Source organism: Astatotilapia calliptera, chromosome 11 (assembly GCF_964374335.1).
Source record: "Astatotilapia calliptera chromosome 11, fAstCal68.1, whole genome shotgun sequence".
NCBI classification, from domain to species: domain Eukaryota; kingdom Metazoa; phylum Chordata; class Actinopteri; order Cichliformes; family Cichlidae; genus Astatotilapia; species Astatotilapia calliptera.
Genome location: NC_137432.1, coordinates 867,950 through 887,759, shown reverse-complemented (window position 1 = coordinate 887,759; position 19,810 = coordinate 867,950). Strand labels below are relative to the sequence as shown.

Sequence of the window (19,810 nt, the reverse complement as noted above, 5' to 3'; positions counted from 1 at the left end):
AAGAAGAGCGGCAGCAGCATGAGCCTCACTTCTCCTTTGCATATACAGCTGAGCCACTGAGCGAGGGAGCCTCCGTTGAGCCGAGATGGGAGGCAGAGCCGCTGCGCCATGGCGAGGTGGAAGGACCGGTGAGTGAGGTGGCAGGCGGGTGAGCAAGGAGTGGAGTGGCGAGAGAGGGAGTGGCCGAAGCACGGTGAGAGACAGCCACTCTCTGCGGTGAATGCTCCAATGCAGGTGAGGCAGCAGGCGGAAGAACACGGTCTCCGAGGCCCACGCAGAGCCAGGCAAGTCCCCGCGAAGACATGTTCCCTCTCCGCAAAGAGCCGCTGTTTTCCTCTGAGATCTTCCGTCCAGCAAGATAGCGCTGCCTCCTGCCGCTTGAAAAGGCCCGAGTCCGCTGGGTCACACTTGTGTCTCCGTGGCACGGGTCGTGTCCTTCTGTCAGGGGTTACAGTGTGGATGTGGAAAAGAGGAAGTGACCCAAACGCAGGACTCCCAGTTAAAGCTGGTGTTTATTGCAGATGGAACGAACATACGGAACAGGAGCAGGAAATGGCTGGCTGGCTCACTGAACTGAATATACGGCGACAACCTAACATCAACAATGACACGACGCTGAACAGAAACTGAGGGTTCATATACAGGGACTGATGAGGATGATGATGAGAGACCGGTGAGTACACAGCTGAACATAATGAAACCGGAAATGGAACATGAGGAAGAACAGTGAACATGAACTGAAAACGCTGGGTCAACGACCCAGGAACCCTGACAGTACTGTTGCCATTACAGCAGTGTGTTTGGTCATTTACGGCCGAGCTAGTGAAATGTGTTACCCTAAAAATCCAGGATAGGACTGTAAAGATACCCCAGCACTTCTGACACCTTCATCTCATTCTGTACATGAATAAATAAATAAAGTTCACTTATGGCTCCAAACTACATTTCTTATGCCTCCATGTGGGTCACCGATTCCCAAATGTAATCATATATTCTTTGACTTTCACATATTTCACTGCTTTAGACTGTCTAGGATCTGCATGCAGTTTGGGTAGTGGGAGAATTACGTTTTATATAAAAAGATCCTGCAGCCTTATTGGACCACTTTCATGACAGTAGTTTGTTTGAATTATAACTACTTTCGCCATTCAATAATCTCCAACAGGTAGTAAAAAAACAAAACAAAAACCTGTCACCGAGTCTAGTTTTGCAAGCCGATATATATACTGTATATATATATATATACTGTATATATATATATATATATATATATATATATACTGTATATATATATATATACACAGTATATATATATATATACTGTATATATATATATATATACTGTATATATATATACAGTATATATATATATACAGTATATATATACTGTATATATATATATACAGTATATATATATATATATATATATATATACTGTATATATATATATACAGTATATATACTGTATATATATATATATACAGTATATATATATATATACAGTATATATATATATATATACTGTATATATATATATATATATACTGTATATATATATATATACACACACACACACATATATGTATATATGTGTGTGTGTGTGTGTGTGTGTATATATATATATACACACACACACACACACACACACACACACACACACACACACACACACACACACACACATATATACATATATGTCGGTTCACGCCTACTGGCTGAAGAAGCTGACTGCACTCCACGAGCGTCTGGCAGCACAAATGAACCAGCTGCTAGTTAAGGAGAGACACCGGGAATGGCTAACAGAAGGTCGGACGGTCCTGATCCCCAAGGACCCCAAGAAGGGACCGGTCCCATCCGCTATATAACGGCAATGCTCAGTGGCTAGTGGATCTAGGAGCAGACCACAGCAACCTCCCTGAACAGGGTCCAGTAACCATCACAGTGGCAGACATCCAAGAAAGGGTCTCCAGTATGAAGAGTTGGACAGCACCAGGCCCAGACATGGTTCACGCCTACTGGCTGAAGAAGCTGACTGCACTCCACGAGCGTCTGGCAGCACAAATGAACCAGCTGCTAGTCGATGAGAGACACCCGGAATAGAGATTGACAGACCACGTGACTTTCGCGCATTGCATGCCGGGAACTCGTGGCAAAACAATCCAAGTACCTGCATCAAATGCAAGCATTTGCAGCACCGCAAAACGTTCATTCTCCGGTTCCAATAAATTCTTGCTTTTTCTTTGCCCCCCAAAAAGGTATGTACAAAACAAAGGAGAACAATGCCGGTCCGTACAAAGACTGACTTGATGAAAAGACAAAGAAAAGATACGAGGAAAAAAATCAAAGGAGTGAAAGGGTCAGACCCTTACGAGCACACAGAGTGGACAAAAGACGTTAGCGTGCTGCCCAACTTTCACCACGCTCAGATTTATAATTATACGGTTCTTGGAGTGAGTGCATACACTCATGAAGTTTAGTAACTTCAGGTCACTGCAACAAGCCCAGGTACAGTTTACCGACGGATGGGTACAGGACCTTGAAACGCACCGTGTAGAAAGTAAAGACCATCGTACGTATCATAAGTTTACCAGTCTCACAAATTGTCTCCATAAATACAGATTCGCTAACCGTTTATTAATAGGACCTTTGAGCTCAACGGTAATTAATTAGTAGTGGAAATAATTTCTGGTAGCATCACAGAAATGTAGCAGTGACAATAATATTGTATGCTGTAATCGCACTGGACAATTAGTGATACAAAAAACCTGTTTTATCCTGTGAATAAAAGTATATGTTTTTGTCAATGTACCATAATAACAGAAGCGAAACGCAATATTGTGTCAGGACAATTCACTATTTATGCACAACAAACAAAGGAGCATAGCGCCACAATTTCTGTTCAGCGCCAGACTTGCTTGTAACCTATATCACCAATTATGTTATGAAAATGACGCATTAACTACAACAGCAGACTGACCTTTGTGTAAATGCTTGGAGCAGACTAACCTGTGAGCTGGAGGGTTCTGGGACGTTATATTTGCTCTTTGAATGGCTGCAATCCAGGCCATCCATCTCCTCTTTGTTACTTCGGAAACATGGCTCGAACAATTTCTCTTCAACGACGTAATCCGATAACAACCGATCTCTTTACCCGTCGGCTTCCCGTGGCTGTCATGCGACCGGCTATTGCAGTTAATAATACAACAGCTTCTTGACATTTTTGTGTTTCTTTTTATCGCTGTGTGACTGATTTCAATTGAAAGCCTGCGTGAGCTAGTACCTCTTGCCACGAGTTCCCAGAATCCTTTGCGGTTTTACCCGTGAATGACGTCACATTTTCAATCTCTATGGCTAACCGAAGGCCGGACGGTCCTGATCCTCAAGGACCCCAAGAAGGGACCGGTCCCCTCCAACTACCGACCAATAACCTGCCTCAGCACCACGTGGAAGCTCCTGTCAGGCATCTTAGCGGCTAAGATGAACAGGCACATGGGTCAATACATGAGCGGGGCACAGAAAGGGATAGGCAAGAATACCTGAGGCGCAAAACACCAGCTACTGGCAGACCAAGCAGTCAGCCGAGACTGCAGGACCAGACTGACCAACCTGTGCACTGCCTGGATTGATAACAAGAAGGCCTATGACTCAATGCCCCACAGCTGGATACTGGAATGCCTAGAACAGTGATTCTTAACCTGGGTTTGATCGAACCCTAGGGGCTCGGTGAGTCGGTCTCAGGGGTTCGGCAGAGCCTCCACTGTGACATGCACAGCTCATTTTGTGCACCAATCAAAAACATATGTCTTGAATTTGAAAAAAATCATATTTTATTTTTCACTAAAGAGGGGTTCAGTGAATGCGCATATGAAACTGGTGGGGTTTAGTACCTCCAACAAGGTTAAGAACCACTGGCCTAGAACTATATAAGATCAACAGGATCCTAAGAGCCTTCATCAGGAACTCAATGGGGATGTGGCGGACAACACTAGAGGCCAACCTCAAGCCCATAGCACAAGTCACCATCAAGTGCGGGATCTACCAAGGAGATGCTCTGTCCCCACTGCTGTTCTGCATAGGCCTGAACCCCCTCAGTGAGATCATCAACAAGACTGGCTACGGATACCGACTACGGAGTGGAGCAGTTGTCAGCCACCTCCTGTACATGGATGACATCAAGTTGTATGCCAAGAGTGAACGAGACATTGGACGTTGTTGAGACTCTCACAGCAATGCGCTGCATTTGAAGTGTTCGTGCACACTGGAGCAGATATTAGGAATATTTGTTTTTATGTATTTTGAACTCATACAAAATACTCTTTTTTTTAAATTAGAGAGAAGTTACTCATCTGTGTCAGAAGTCGAGCTTTGGTCCAAATATTTCAGTTTTCTTTTCGTGATTTACATGATACAGTCACATAACAAAATGAAAACACTGATAGTTATCCAGAGCCGTCTACACCAGCTCCAAGCTCTCCAGCTGTATGACAGGAAGCTTCAGCGACAGCAAGAAGAATCAATACTAAAGATCTAATAAATAATTCGGCTGCTCTTTTAAGCTTTCTTTAATGCACCATGTGTGGTGTGAGAGTTTAGCAGTCAAATACCTTTGTAAGTATCCAGTAAGACTAACTCATCCAGATGAACATTGTTATAATGTAAAAGTTGTGCGTGTTCAAAACTGTGTTGTAAAATAAATCTGTACAATGTTACACATTTGCATTGGTCATGTCTGGAAACATGTTGCTTTACAGTATATGCAATTGTTACTAAAGGTAGGTTACGTTATCAAACTTTGGTATTTGCTGTTGATTTCAAAGCTACTATTTAAGGTTAGGGAAAACATTAAAATTCCAGTATTTTCTTAGTGTTGTATTGTTTCTAAGCATATGTGTTATGTATCCAACAAAGTGACTCAAGCTGCATAAAGGATTCAGTCTGTTTGGAAGACAGTTACTGAATACTGACATCATAAACAGACACTGTACAGTGCAGTTCAGTGGTGGATGTAGGATTAATCTTAACACCTGAAAAAATGTCCTGTTACTGACAGAAATTATGTATTGGTATGCATGCATTTTCTTAACCAGTAGCCAGTGTTCATGATGTTTTCAGCAAGTCGCTGATGTGTAACACAAGACTGTGTGACATCTATAAGTTGAGTCATTCTTGTTACAGAGCAGCTTACATGGCTGTGAGTTTTACGGTGTGTTCACACCGAACGCGATGGACACGAATAGAGCGTCAGGTTTACATGTAAAGTCAATGGAAAAGCGCGATGACGCGCGATTGCAGGTCCCGCGAAAATTCGGAAGCAGATTTGCGTCGCCAAAACGCTACACTGGCGCGTTTGACTCGCGAATAAAACCACGCGCGTGAGTTTTTGTGTTGCATTTTGTGCATACGCGCGTTTCGCGTCTACCGCTCGAGTTGGAAAAATCTGTACTCCAGCGTCAAATCGCGCCGCAACAACCAATCAGGAGCCTGGTGACGTGGCTGTGACCTAGGTCAAAGGGGCAGGTCCAGCCAAAGCCCTTCATACTTCAATGGAGGGAAGGCTAATCAATGCGGTAGCAAACAACTCGGAGCTGTACGACACCAGCTGCTTTCTGTACCGAGACAGGAATAAAAGGACCGAGCTTGGAGGAAGATATGTGAAGAGATCGGGCAACCTGGTAAGTTCATTCATTTCTCTTTTGAAAGTTTTCGCTGACCCGGGGAAGCCGCACAAAAGCTAGCAAGCCACCGCTATTTTCCCACTGATGTACAAATACCGTTCTGCTTTTAGGCATGTTGTCATTTAGGAATATATTTTATTGTTTATTAATAAACAGCACACAGTGGTCCCGCTGTTCATCCGTCACTGCTTTGCTTTTTCGCTGATTTTTTATTGCACAGTACAGCATTGCATTCTGCAGCCTGATTGACAAATCTCCTGCGCTTGCCAAATTTATCACGTTTGGTTTTGATAACCATCGCGTCCAATAGAAAAAACAGCACAAAAACACCCATAACTATGAGCCTCATTCGGAAATAGACACCTGCACCGTGAGGGGAAAAGGCGCACGAAAGTGGCGGGCAGATGAAGACAAACCGCGGCATATTAATACTTTTACGTTTTGCAATCTACAAAGGTTTGCACTTTGAGAATCAATTGTGAGAACTGTGACCAATGTTCATGTGTGTGTGTGGAAAAAAGTGTATAAAGTGCGTGGCCAGGGGCTAGTTATTCTGAGAACCCCTGCTGCAATAAATGAGGGACCACTGTCTACTCTATGATTATTATATTCAACCTGTTAACATTTAATACTGTATTGATAGAACCAACTGATTCTGAAGCAGAGCATCCACAGTTGCTTCTCCTGGCTCCCCAGTCCCTGAGCTCCTGCTGCTGCACCCACAGGTATGTACAGCAAGCACTGATACCTTTTTAGTCGGTGGGATTCCCTTGTGATCACCTTTACTAAATATCTACAACCAATCTGATTATATCCTGTTTTTGGTTTGTTTGTTTTTTTCAATGTTGAAATTAAAATCTAGTAGCAGCCTTCTCATTTCTTTGTGTTTTGTGCTGTTTTACAGGCCCACAGGGGAGGACGGCTCCGAGGCAGATGAGGGACGGGTCCCAGGACGGTCCATCGGTGGTGGAGCTGGCCACCCTGGTGTCCCTGAAGAGTCCACACCAGTCTCCAATGGAGCATTTCCTCCTCAGCCTTGTTCCTGCTCTGGAGAGCAGCTGGTCCTTTTTATTCCTGTCTCTCTGTAAATTCTTATATTTTATATATTTATGTTTAATGTTTTTCTGTTTGAGAATTCTAATATTATTTCAAATAAATGTTTATAATGACTAATGTCTCAGTTCTACTACACAGCAAATGTTGGCACACGACTTGACACATGTAGAATTTATTTCATATTATACTAATGGCAAAATATACTAATACAGTGGGATGCAGAAGTTTGGGCAACCTTGTTAATAGACATTATTTTCCTGTATAAATCGTTGGTTGTTACAATAAAAAATGTCAGTTAAATATCATACAGGAGACACACACAGTGATATTTGAGAAGTGAAAAGAAGTTTACTGGATTTACAAAAAGTGTGCAATAATTGTTTAAACAAAATCAAGCAGGTGCATAAATTTGGGCACCACAAAAAAGAAATGAAATGAATATTTAGTGTATATCAATGTGTGTGTCTCCTATATGATATATGGGGTGCCTTTGTCTGGACGTGCTTCCCATCCAGAGCTGCACAGCACAGAGGAAAGTTCCAGCGCTCCTGGAGTCCCTCTGTGATGGACCGCCAGTCTCCAGGTGAAGGCGCAGCCATGAAGTCATCCACTAGACAGTCCCAGATGGCCGTCGCTACCTGGGGGATGATCTGGCTCACCGTGGAAACACCGACTCGAAAACTGAATGCGATGGTCCTGAAGGAGTCCCCGGTGGCAAGGAACCTGGACAAAAGTGTTTAAAATGAGTATTATGTGTACTGCAGTTACAAAATACATTATTGAAATTACAAAATTACTAATTACAAAACATAAATCTTACATAAAACATTTTGTAATTATAAGGATAATTACATGATATATATTAGATATAATCTAAAACAGTCTGCGGTGTTTATATACAAATATTCAACTATCCCAGAATTAAACCAGGTCTAAATAAAAAGGAGTGAGTATCACTACAAGGTTAACTCAGTGGTGCTAATGCTACAGTTTGATATCAGCAAACACCGAGCGCATACATTGATAGGACACCACAGCCATGCTATCATCGCAAACACTGATAACAGCATAAATCGAATTAAATCGGGACTTGATGAGACCTTCTGAGTATCACTAGAAATATTATAAACAGTCGTCTCCGTACCACAGTTTGCTTTCAGTAAACACCGACAGCATTCGTTGATAGCATAGCACATCCATGTTAGCAGTATATAAATGGATGGTTTAGCATATATTAGCACAGGTATCAATAAAGGACTACCGTATTAAACACTTTTACTAACCTCAGGCAGACGGACAGGCGCTCTGCAGGTGGGATTGAGCGCCTGTAGCTGGTGTCTAGGCGGGCGATGCTGGGACCCACGCGGGAAAGCAGGTCCTCAAACTGGCCGAGTGAGAGACGGTGATATCGCTGGAATCGGCCGTCATCCAGGCGCAGCTCCTGGAGCAAGTGGTGAAACTCACCAAACTGCTCACGCGTCTGGAGGACCTGATGGACCCAGGTACGGCGAGGACGTCCTTAACGCCGCTACTCTGCTCTCCACAGTAAATAGAGAAGGGAGACTCTCTCTTCAAGCGCTAGCTCGACAGCTGCCATCTAGCAAAGATACCGTCTGGCACAACTCCCTCCCACATTTCCGGTTCACGCGCGTTTTCTTGGACACGCATTGAGGCGCGAATGTGCACGCGTCAAATTAGGGGTGTTTGGGGCGTTTTGTTCGCGTCCATCGCGTTCAGTGTGAACATGTTATTGGCTTTAGACAATGTAAATTTACCAATACAATAATAATAATAATAATAATAATGGATTGGATTTATATAGCGCTTTTCAAGGCACCCAAAGCGCTTTACAATACCACTATTCACTCTCACATTCATACACTGGTGGAGGCAAGCTACGGTTGTAGCCACAGCTGCCCTGGGGCAGACTGACAGAAGCGAGGCTGCCATATAAGGTTAATATGGGCATGTGCGGTGAATATCAGCGCTATGTGGCCAGAAGTGTGATAATATAACTTATTTTGTGTAATAAACAACTGCAAGGATAGATGATTACAACAAATAGATCACTAATACATAAAAGTAATACATAGATGAATAATGATGATGAGTTATGATGCGTAATCATGGGAACAAGCGGGTTTGAAATAATACCTCAGCTGAAGCCAGTTGTACTAAATGCACTATATGTGCACTGTTACAAGAATATTTTTCGTTCTATTGTTTTCTATTAATTTATATAATTTTAAGTTAAGCAGGACAGAGTTCTTTTAAAGAAAGATTTACTTATATTCTCAAAAGTTAAGCATGACAGGCTTCTGTTTAAGAAAGAGACCTGTTTTATTGTGTTAATGTTGTCATTTTGAGCTAAAAATAAATGGCTAAATGATCATTTGTTTCCCACATGGTCATATCACAAAGAATATGCATCTGCTTAAATCAAATTCAAGTCAAATGGTTAAAAAATAATTTCACACACAAAAAAAGAGCTACAAAATTCACCACACTGTGAAGGGTGAACTGGGTTGCCCGGCCCTGGCCACGAGGTGTCCCTTATTTATCTTTCAGGGAGTTGGCAACCCTAGTCACGTAGCACATCATTATATACCAGCTAGCCAAACTTCAGTAACCCTACAAACGTCACTGCTGTTTAGTTTTCTGTCTTCATTTATGCTGGAAGTGATAACAGAGCTGTACGTTTTAATTTGTTTCCAAAACCCCGCAGTCAGGACATGCTATATTGTATTTAGATGGAAGCTAGCGAGCTAACTCCCTGCTAACTTCTAACTCCGTTAAATATCATAAATTCCGTTTTCATGGATGCCTGGATGTTAAACTCAATTGTTACACCTGGTAGAGCAGAACGCTGATCATTTTATTAAAGATGAAAGACTTTAGACAGTTTTTCAACTCTCAGTAATGCCACAGATCTCCTGGGGCATCCCATTCATTTTCTACCACAAGCAGACTAGACTTCAAAGACTGTTCCATCACAGGCATACTGACCTTTTGGCGTACACTCTCCCATGCGCACAGTCATCTCCTCCATGGAAATAGGTTTCAGTCCATCCTCAGCACTGGGCTGATCAAGTTCCTCCTGCATGGAAAAGAGTATAAATGTATGACATGGACCATGAGTCATGGTACGGCTGTGTGGCAGGCAGGATGTAGGACCCAAGACACTCAATTGCAGAAATAAACTTAAAGAGGCTGCTTTATTGCAGTTGCATAAACTCCACAAAAATAAACCTACAAAAACAAACCAAAACTAGAAACAGGGAAATAGTAACGTAACCTGCAAACCATGGACAGAGATCTCAGGGAGCACGGAAAGAGAAACACAGGGCTACAATACACTGAGGGAAACGAGGGAACAAGACACGGCTGGGAGCAATGAAACATGACGAGACCAGGGTGAAGCAAAACTAGACACACTAGCTGTGTCCCAAAACGTCGGCTGCATCCTCCGGAGGCCGCATTTGAAGGCCGATTACGTCACAGCCAGGCGACGAAGGCTGTCCCAATTCGTCGACTCCTTCAAATGCGGCCGACAAATGCGTCCTTCATTTCCCCGAATTTGAAGGATGGGTCAGGTGTGTCCTTCGTGGCCCACCATATCCCAGAATTCATAGCGCAGCCCAGCCAAATTTCAGCTGCCAACAATGGCGGCCGCTACTGAGTTTTAAAATTAGTCTTATTATTCTTTCTGGGCCACAAAATAAACTTTTAACATATATTCAGGCGAGAATGTAGCTGTGTAAATTACAAATATCTGCTTGGTTTATCAAGACATCACATATTTGCAAAAGTGTGCCGACGTTTTCGGAGACGTCTGTTACCCACCAGCTCGATAGCAAGCCGGGGGGTTCAATGGTCACACAGCCGGCGAGAGCAGCGGACTCCCGGCTTCATCATTTTCAGACCCCGCTCTTTTGCTACTCAGGTTAAACATGATATATAAGTCACTCGGATAACTTAAAAATGTTATTGTTTGGCTTTTTTCTGTGTTTTATTTGTTCCGAAGTAAATCGGTTTGGCTGAGATCAAAGTTATTAGATTAAATAAAACTTTATTAATCCATCGGGTGGGTTCCTCCGGGATTTTCACACAGCTGAATAAACGTCAAACAGAAAACTGATTAAACAGAAGTGTAAGGCGGTCGAGAATTTACGCCAGTGTCCTGTTATATTTTAGATAGCAAGGAGCAGACGGCCGAGTTTATTAAACTCCACCGAGACAGCGGTGACACAAATCTGAAGGCTAGACCGTCCCATTTCACAGCCTCGCACTTCCGGCTTTCTCGGTCTTTGAAGGACCCGGCCCACGTAGACCACGAAGGATGCAGCCAACGTTTTGGGACACAGCTCATGACATTAGACAGGGACCATCAAAGTAAAACAGGAAGTATAACACAGAGACTTGACACTGAGGAAAAGGAACACGGAGCATGGAGACAGGAGAGACATAAGACCTGACTGACCAGGAACAATATAATAATAATAATGATAATAATAATAATAATAATAATAATAATAATAATACACTGTGTCACCGACCCATGACCTTGACACCATGTAACAATAACTTTAGGCTTATGAAGTCATTAAAACAGAGATATATAAAGTGACCTCTAATAAATATAAAAAATAAGCAGCAACAACAAAACAGCACATGGACACAGAATGGTGCTACACTTACTGTTAAATACATAGCCCAACACTTTATACTCAGTGTGCAATGATTCCACAGCGCTAGGGAACAGACTCACTAACCAGTGGCAATAACTCACTAACCATGCCCCTCTGGTGCACTTACTTCCACTGATAACATGAGTACAATTCCATCAAAGTATTAAAATGAAATCCCAAAAGTTGAATCTGTTCAGTGGGAGAAACGTTTCGTCACTCATCCAGGTGGCTTCTTCAGTCTCAGCTGACTGCAGGTTTCCAACCTTATAAACAGTACATTTGCATAATGACTGAAACCAGCCCAGAAAATAACTTGCAATCAATTTAGGGTCATTGTTTGAGGTATGAGCCTCCATCTATAAAACATAGAAGTTAAAACCGTCTATGCAGCATGCCATATGGTTTTAATTTGTCATAGTCATCCGTGTACCACAGTGCATGCCCTCTGCAGCTGTACTGACGTCTTCTCAACCTCATTCCACACCTTGTTGCTCAACCAATTTGATTTTGTATCTTATATCTGTGACACCACAAATCCACAGTGAACTGCACAGAACCATATCCAGCTTTGCATCTGTCCATTAGTCAGAATTCTGACCTTAATCTCAGAATTCTGGGAAAGAAAAAAAAGACGCCCACCTTTGTTTCCCCCCAGTGGCCCTAAACAAGGGCGGAGCTTATCAGAGTACTTTTGTTACACTGAGTTTGGAGAATTTTCATCAACACTGGATTATGGTGCTATAATAACTCTGAAAGAGTGAATTTCCTGCAAGATTTGACAGCTTACACTGTACAGAGTCATTTGAATAAAATTAATTTTAACTCTAAATATTTTCACCAACACTGCGGGACGTAAGGAGACATAAGGAGACGTCTTTGCTCAGTTCAGTCAGTGCGTGATGGCGCCTGTGTGCACGGCTGGCCGTCGTCATCTTCACTCCTGTTTCATTTTTTTTCTCTTTTGAACTTTGTGTGTTATTAGGGTTTCCCGTGACCAGCTGACCTTCAGATTGATTAATCATCGATGGATTCGCTATGCCGGACAACCGTCCCTCTCGTCCCTACCAGTGGCTTGTTTTCCTGTCCAGTGCTGGATAAGATCCTTTGGAGGCGGTGTCCGACACAGTAACCTAAGCCGAGATTTGGGTACATAGCCCCAAATCCGATAGGAGAAGGATCGTTGAGTGCGAGAGGAACTGACCTGAAAAATAGGATCATGGCCAAGCTTGAAACCTGGATCCCCCGTAGCCGGTTACCAAGATTACGTGAAGTACCCTCAGAAGGTCTGCTAGATGATGTTAATGCAGCACTACGGACAATACCCACAACCACGATTACCGACACTAACAAGCTGATCTACAATATGGCAGCAGTGATCAGTGAGATGCTTGGCTACAAGTTGAACAGCCACAAGGGGCAGTACCCTCCATGGAGAAGGAGGCTAGAGGGCAAGATCAAAGTAGCACGGAGGGAGGTTAGCCAACTAACGGAGTTGCAGAAAGGTGCGACAAAGAAGGTGCATAAGAAATACAGCAAGCTGTCCATACCTGAGGCCTTGGAAACTGCCAAGCAAAGACTCACAGCCTTGGCCAGCCGCTTGAGGAGGTACACCAGAGAGATAGAAGGCAGGAGAATAAACCAGCTGTTCTCCACAGAACCAGCAAAGGTGTACTCTCAGTGGCAAGGGAACAATAATAATAAGAGAACAGCACCACCAAGGCTGGAGACAGAGCAATACTGGAAGAGCATATGGGAGAAGGACGCAACCCATAACGGCAATGCTCAGTGGCTAGTGGATCTGAGGGCAGACCACAGCGACCTCCCTGAACAGGGTCCAGTAACCATCACAGTGGCAGATATCCAAGAAAGGGTCTCCAGTATGAAGAGTTGGACAGCACCAGGGCCCGACATGGTTCACGCCTACTGGCTGAAGAAGCTAACTGCACTCCACGAGCGTCTGGCAGCACAAATGAACCAGCTGCTAGTTAACTAGAGACACCCGGAATGGCTAACTGAAGGCCGGACGGTCCTGATCCCCAAGGACCCCAAGAAGGGACCGGTCCCCTCCAACTACCGACCAATAACCTGCCTCAGTACTACATGGAAGCGCCTGTCAGGCATCATATCGGCTAAGATGAACAGGCACATGGGTCAATACATGAGCGGGACACAGAAAGGAATTGGCAAGAATACCAGAGGCGCAAAACACCAGCTACTGGTAGACAGAGCAGTCAGCCGAGACTGCAAAACCAGACTGACTGACCTGTGCACGGCCTGGATTGATTACAAGAAGGCCTATGACTCAATGCCCCACAGCTGGATACTGGAATGCCTAGAATTGTACAAGATCAATGGGACCCTAAGAGCCTTCAGCAGGAACTCAATGGGGATGTGGAGTACAACACTAGAGGCCAACTCCAAGCCCATAGCACAAGTCACCATCAAGTGCGGGATCTACCAAGGAGAAGCTCTGTCCCCACTGCTGTTCTGCATAGGCCTGAACCCCCTCAGTGAGATCATTAACAAGACTGGCTACGGATACCGACTACGGAACGGAGCAGTTGTCAGCCACCTCCTGTACATGGATGACATCAAGCTGTATGCCAAGAGTGAACAAGACATCGATTCACTGATCCACACTACCAGGCTATACAGCAATGACATTGGAATGTCGTTCGGACTGGAGAAGTGTAGTCGGATGGTAACAAAGAGAGGGAAGGTAGTCAGAACTGAGGGGATTGAACTACCAGAAGGCAACATTGCAGACATAGAGGACAGTTACAAGTACCTGGGGATCCCGCAGGCCAATGGGAACCATGAAGAGGCCGCTAGAAAAGCTGCAACCACCAAGTACCTGCAGAGGGTCAAGCAAGTCCTGAGGAGTCAGCTGAATGGTAAGAACAAGATCCGGGCCATCAACACGTACGCCCTGCCCGTGATCAGGTACCCTGCTGGGATAATAGGCTGGCCAAAGGAGGAGATAGAAGCCACTGACATAAAGACAAGAAAGCTCCTTACCATGCATGGAGGGTTTCACCCCAAGTCCAGCACCCTGAGGCTGTACGCTAAGCGGAAGGAAGGGGGCCGGGGACTGGTGAGTGTCAGCACCACAGTCCAGGATGAGACAACGAACATCCAAGAATACATTGGGAAGATGGCCCCAACTGACCGAGTGCTCAGTGAATACCTCAGGCAGCAGAAACCCAAGAAAGAGGAGGGAGATGAGGAACCATCATGGAAGGACAGGCCCCTGCACGGTATGTACCACCGGCAGATAGAGGAGGGTGCCTGATATCCAGAAATCCTACCAGTGGCTGGACAAAGCTGGACTGAAAGACAGCACAGAGGCACTAATCATGGCAGCACAAGAACAAGCTCTGAGCACAAGATCCATAGAGGCTGGGGTCTATCACACCAGGCAAGACCCCAGGTGCAGGCTGTGTAAAGATGCCCCAGAGACAATCCAGCACATAACAGCAGGGTGCAAGATGCTAGCAGGCAAGGCATACATGGAACGCCATAACCAAGTGGCCGGCATAGTGTACAGGAACATCTGTGCCGAGTATAACCTGGAAGTCCCGAGGTCAAAATGGGAGATGCCCCCAAGGGTGGTGGAGAATGACCGAGCTAAGATCCTGTGGGACTTCCAGATACAGACGGACAAAATGGTGGTGGCTAACCAACCGGACATAGTGGTGGTAGACAAACAGAAGAAGACGGCCGTAGTGATTGATGTAGCTGTTCCGAATGACAGCAATATCAGGAAGAAGGAACACGAGAAGCTGGAGAAATACCAAGGGCTCAGAGAAGAGCTCCAGAGGATGTGGAGGGTGAAGGTAACGGTGGTCCCCGTGGTAATCGGAGCACTAGGTGCGGTGACTCCCAAGCTAGGCGAGTGGCTCCAGCAGATCCCGGGAATAACATCGGAGATCTCTGTCCAGAAGAGCGCAGTCCTGGGAACAGCTAAGATACTGCGCAGGACCCTAAAGCTCCCAGGCCTCTGGTAGAGGACCCGAGCTTGAAGGATAAACCGCCCGCAGGGGCGTGCTGGGTGTTTTGGGTTTTTTTCATATGTAAATCTTCAGTGATTTTTATAAGCAGTTCAGGGATTTGATTGGCACATTGCACAAAATGTTGCACGCAGCTTTAGCATAGCTGTTGAAGTCATATCACAGAGAAATAGTAATTTAAACAAACCTCATCACGTATTTATAAATGGAGTTGTGCCCATTTGTTTCCAGTTCAGCTCATTCACGGGTCTGCTGTGATTCACATGAGTTTCCTGTTCATGTATACGTGAACTCTGTTTGTAGATGTGCTGCTCCTCTGTGCAGTTGGGCCCATAATACTCTGTCTTTGCCCATGGTAATGTCATCCACACAATATTCACTTGGAATGCGGCTTACGTAGGCTACAGCAGTATCAGGGATGACAAGTCAAACATGGGATATTCACATAAATAATACTCAAACTGATGCATTGTTTTTACAAGACGTGCCCTTTAGTGTGGTCTCAGGATGTGTGTGAGAGTGTGTGTTGTTATTCATGTGTACTTTATGTGTGTGTGTGTTTCAGTAAGAGAGAAAGCATGAGTGAATCACTCTCTCACTCTCAGTTCTCTGCAGCATCGCCAGATTTCAGTGGACAGCACTCATGCGTGCAGCTGGGGGAAGGGAGGTGAGGCCCGGCTGAGAGGAGAAACCCTACATTTAAATAAAGTAAATGAAGTGAGAGGCCACACGAGACATCTTCTTTGTAGTTTTAACTTACAGTAGGTGAGCTATGAATTAGAATGAGCTCGTCTGTTTGAATGCACATGGCAGGCTGCTTTTGATCTCCTCTCCTGGCAAAATATGGAAGGATATGGACAGAAGTACACTAGACTTTATGTAGCGCTAGCTTCTAGTCTCAGGGACTGCTCACACAGCTTCAGCACTTTATGTAGCTTTTGTTAAACAACAAAGTTTTCAGGTGAAAACAAAGACGTGACAGCAACAACAACAGAGCTCTATTAGATGTTGCATCTCAGGCACAAATGCAGCAGGAAAGAAAACTAAAGGAGCTGCTTCATAAACTCGTGTAAAGAAGCAGATTGAGACTGTAGCTTAGCTAAGGATAGGGGTGATCCTTGGGAAAACCTTGGGATGATTAAGCTGCACCTATAACTGTGGCTCTGGCACCCACAAAGGACAGCAGTAAGAGTATAACACCTCGGAGGTAAATGACATACTCCCAGGCAGCGGATGTGTTTAGTTTTCTGAAAAAAGTATACCTCGTTGGGCTTAAAGGATGCAAAACTGACTGCTGCTACTTTGCATCCTATCAAATGTGTCTGTCCTTCTTCTGTTGCTCAGAGAGCATGCTGATACAGAGGGAGAAGTGCTCCATCAAACTATTCATACAGCTTTAAAAAGCATGGCAGGTGTTGATTCTGTGTCCTAACCGTGGATACACAAGAACATTAGAGAGACAGGATCTAATGAACACCCATGTCATTAGTGGTCGACCTGTTCTAGCTCCTGAACAATAGCTGCCCCATTAGACCGATGGCCTATCACTCAATAATCTGTCTGTTTGTGTGGGAGACGCTGGGATCCAGAGCTCATTAGTTCAATGAGACCAAACCTCGTCTTCATTTTCAACAAATCAAAAATAAAACAAACAAAAAGACTTTAACTGGACACCTTGTACCATCACCTAAATCACGCCTCAACAAAGCTGGAATGATGTGTTAAATGTTAATGAAATAAGCCTGCAATCTTTGCCTCATTTAATTCTGATATGTTCTTCAGTACAAACACTGCATAGTGGAGACGGGCAACAAAAATTTGAAAAATGGACGTAACTCACATAAAGATATGTGCAGGAACATCTAAGAACTAATTAGCTTAATTAATAATGTAAATTTAAAGTATTTCAAGGTTCAAGGTTCTTTATTTGTCACATGCATAGTTATACAAGTATAACACAGTGAAATGTAGCCTGACACGCTCCTCGACATGTGCAAAAATTGGGGGGGGGGGGTAGATGAAGAACATTATATACATATATACAGACATATAGTATATACACTGGGTGAATGTGCAGTAGTAGCAGCAAGCAGGTGAATTCTGTACATTAATATGAATAGACATCTGACTATTTTACAGGATAGACAATATAAACATGTTTAAAATTAAAGGAATTGAAATGTACATTGTGCCTTGGTTTAGTGTCTGGAAGAGTCCTGTCTCAGTCAATTATAGATGATGTGAGAGGGCGGGTGTGTGTGTTTAGGGCACGGATGGCTTGGGGATAGAAGCTCCTCTTGAGTCTCTCTGTCCTTGCCCGGAAGATGCGGAACCTTCTACCAGATTGCAGAAGTTGGAACAGTTTGTTGCCAGGATGGGACGGGTCCTTCAGTATCTGCGCCGCTCTAGTCCGGCATCTCCTGGTGTAGGTGTCCTGAAGCGGGGGGAGAGCAATCCTGCAGCAGCGTTCTGCTGTACGGATCACTCTCTGGAGAGCTTTTTGGTCCTTCACACAGCTGTTCCCAAACCACGATGTCATGTTCTGTGTGAGGATGCTCTCCACAGCGCCTGTATAGAAAATCCTGAGGACCTTTGGAGAGACCCTGAACTTCCTCAGTTGTCGTAGGTGATACAGGCGCTGCCTAGCCTTTTTGGTCTGGACCTGAATGTGGGCAGCCCATGTCAGGTCTGAGGAGATGTGGACACCGAGATACTTGAAGGACTGCACCCTCTCCACTGGAGCTCCATTGATGATAATGGGCTTGTAGTCTCTGTGCTGACCCCTTCTGAAGTCCACCACCAGCTCCTTGGTCTTGCTGACGTTCAGCTGGAGGTGGTTGTCCTGGCACCATGATGCCAGATTCTTCACTTCGTCCATGTAGGCCGCCTCATCGTTGTTGGAGATGGCACCCAACACCACTGTGTCGTCAGCAAACTTCACAATGGTGTTGGAGCCATGGGTGGCCACACAGTCTGAAGTGTAGAGGGAGTAGAGCAGTGGCGAGAGGACACATCCCTGAGGTGCTCCTGTGTTGATGGTGATGCTGTTGGAGAAGCACCTGCCCACCCTCACCACCTGAGTTCTGCCAGTGAGGAAGTCCAACACCCATGCACACAGACAGCTGTTAAGTCCCAGATCCCTCAGCTTTGTGAACAGTCTGCAGGGCACTATTGTGTTAAACGCTGAACTGTAATCAACAAACAGCATTCGCACATAGTTACCCTGTTTCTTGTCCACGTGGCAAGAGGGTGGTGTGCAGGACGTGGGCGATGGCATCCTCTGTGGATCTGTTGGATTGGTAGGCGAACTGGAGCAGATCTGTGGTGTCTGGGATGGAGGAGGAGATGATGTTCTTCAGCGGCCTCTCAAACACCTTCATTACTACCGAGGTCAGTGCAACTGGCCGGTAATCGTTCAGGGATGAGGGTTTGCTGTTCTTGGGCACAGGGATGATGGTGGATCTTTTGAAGCATGTGGGGACCACAGACTTCGCCAGGGACTCGTTGAAGATGGAAGTGAACACACCTGCTAGCTGGTCAGCACAGCAGCGCAGCAGACGGCCGGTGATGCCGTCTGGCCCCGCCGCTTTCCTTGTGTTCACTCTCCTCAATGCCGCTCGGACGTCATGCTCCGCAATGCTGGTCACCGGTCTCTCGCTGATGACGTCACTGTCCTCGGTAGTCAGGCGGTAGATAGCATTAGCCGCCTGGCTAACCTTGAAACGGGCGTAGAACTGCATAGCCAGGGATACTGCGCGTTGATCGGCGCAGTATCCCTGGCTTTGTAGTCCGTAATGGTGCGTAGTCCGTGCCATATACTCTGTGTGTCGCCCTGGTGGAAGCGGGACTCCACACGTTCCCGGTACCGGTGTTTGGCATCTCTCACCGCACGCCGTATGATCCGCGTTGTAGGAGGCGGTCCTGGCGTTTACTGCAGTGTGGATCGATCTGTCCATCCACGGTTTCTGGTTTGGGAATGTGGTGACTCTCGCAGTGGGGATAATCTCCTCCGCTAGCATATTGACGAAGCATACTGCTTCTTCCGTAAACTCGTTGATGTCGACTGCGCATGCTCTGAACATGTCCCAGTCAACGTCGTTGAGTGCGTCCTGTAGCATAGCTTCTGATTGGGCAGACCACTGTTTTACCTCCCTCGTGGTTACTTCTTCCCTCCGTATGTTTTGTTTATACTGGGGAATGAGGAAGATGGCGTTGTGGTCAGACTTCCCAAAAGCTGGGTGTGAGACAGCTTTGTAGCCCTGCTTGTATGGCGTGTAGCAGTGATTGTTGCTATCATAAAACAGTTATGAGGGAAGTTAGGGCTGCAGTAGTGCCTTTGGAAAACAGAAAGGATGCTATAATAGCTGAACTTGAACATGAT

At 45.0% G+C, this 19,810-nt stretch overlaps 1 long non-coding RNA gene across 2 annotated transcripts; it reads left to right on the top strand.

Annotated features, from left to right (window-relative positions):
- Positions 1 to 5,382: 5,382 nt before the first annotated feature.
- On the top strand, positions 5,383 to 7,139 carry LOC145432039 (uncharacterized). 2 transcript variants are annotated; one of them, XR_013912381.1, is made up of 2 exons: positions 5,383 to 5,672; positions 6,580 to 7,139. It is a non-coding gene; the product is annotated as an uncharacterized LOC145432039 (long non-coding RNA). The 2 variants fall into 2 exon arrangements; XR_013912382.1 differs by lacking the exon at positions 5,383 to 5,672 and adding an exon at positions 5,679 to 6,400.
- Positions 7,140 to 19,810: the final 12,671 nt, after the last annotated feature.